Raw genomic sequence first — 1,630 nt, 5'->3', positions numbered from 1 at the left:
TCAGTTGTCCTTTTGTAACAGATCTAGTTGAATGACCACTTCCAGAATTTGATTTGAGCAGCAATGCACAGAGAGTTCCATAATTGGCACCTTGGAAGATCTGAAAATATAAATTAATACCACTGTTTCTGCACAGATTTATTTAGGACCCACCATCACACTTCACTCAGTTTTTAACTTTGTCCGAATCTTTTTGATTCTTGTCCTTGATCAGATGTTTTCTTGTAGATTTTCTGTGTTTTGGATTATTGTCTTTTTGCACAAATATTTTTATCCGAGCTCAAAGCTGTTGGACAGATGGCATTTATTTATTTTTTGAAATACAGAGGAGTTCATGGTCAGCTCATTAAATGCAGATTGCCCACGTTCTGTGGCTGCAAAATAAATCCAATCTCAAAGGTTTACTATTAGTAAGAGCCTTTTATTAACTTTGTAAAATGTGCTGTTTGGTTTTATGATTGCTTTYTGATCAAAACAGAGTGGCTGAAATTTGTAAGGTATTTTCTGAAAATGTGTCAACATAGTGTAAAAAAGAATCAAGTGTTTTTCAGAGCTTTTATCCTCATTGTAACCTTTCTCACAAGTTTTGCACGACTCATAAAATGATTATAATGCTATAAATGGAAGATATCTGTGGGTAATATTTAAAATATCAAAAATCTTTTATGTAAAACGAATTCTCTTAGTTTTAAACTGCTATTTTTTTACGAAAATATACAGAAAACAGTTAAAGTGGGCCTATTATGGGGGTCCTAGCACAAGTTAAGATCCACCTGTGGGCTATACAAAACATGTTCATTTGATTTAATTCACAAAACAATCTTAAATAATGAAATTTCACCTTTTCAGTTCTGCCTGTTCTTCAGCTCTCTCCAGAATGTGCTGTATGCAGAAGTTGCAATGGAAACCCCACTCCCATCCGTTTGTTTACGTTAGCTCCACCCCCGACATGGTAGAAGTTTCCAAAATGAAATTATTTTCACAAACTACAGCTTTCTTTGGTACGGAGCCCGTGAGGGGACATGGGAGATTTTTTTTCTTTTGCGTTCCCACGCAATAGTATTGCGTTACCTCGCATTACTTTTGCGTTCCCTCACAAAGTAGTTTATCACTGTTGTGCCTGCCGGTTTATTAGCAAACTCACATGTTTACCGTTAGCGTGTTAGCGTACTGCTTTAATTCAGCTTCAGAATGAATATATCACACAGCCATGCATGGAAGTATGTCATATGCTGATATTTTAACACAGTACAGACATCAATGTCAATTTCACGAACTAGTGGCGAGACATCCTGTTTTAGTAACCGTGTATTTCAAAATAAAAGTCTTATTTAATTCAGTTCATATACAAAAACATCTTTTGCATGGGAATGCAAAATAATATTGCGTGGGAATGCAAAAGTATTGAGAGGGAACGCAAAGGTATTGCGTGGGAATGCAAAAGGGAGAAAAATCCCCCCGTGTCCCCTCGCAGGCTCCGTACTTTGGTAATATTGTAAGAACGTTGTCATCAAAGATAAAAATAAAATGAATCCAGGCATCTCTGTTCTCTGTGGCTGCTGTTTTTTTGAGGAAGTGGGCGGAGCTTCACCTCAGGTTGCCTCGTGAGGAGCAGGACTCTGGTTTAGGT

General features: G+C 37.1%; 1 protein-coding gene across 1 annotated transcript in view; it reads left to right on the top strand.

The window, feature by feature from the left end:
• The window catches only part of gdap2 (ganglioside induced differentiation associated protein 2), a gene marked incomplete at both ends in the record, with an annotated part of 38,071 nt that overhangs the window by 631 nt on the left and 35,810 nt on the right, over positions 1-1,630 (top strand).

Source organism: Austrofundulus limnaeus, unplaced genomic scaffold (assembly GCF_001266775.1).
Source record: "Austrofundulus limnaeus strain Quisiro unplaced genomic scaffold, Austrofundulus_limnaeus-1.0 Scaffold422, whole genome shotgun sequence".
NCBI classification, from domain to species: Eukaryota; Metazoa; Chordata; class Actinopteri; order Cyprinodontiformes; family Rivulidae; genus Austrofundulus; species Austrofundulus limnaeus.
The sequence above is the reverse complement of the archived record's forward strand: the minus strand, read 5'-3'. Positions and strand labels throughout refer to the sequence as shown.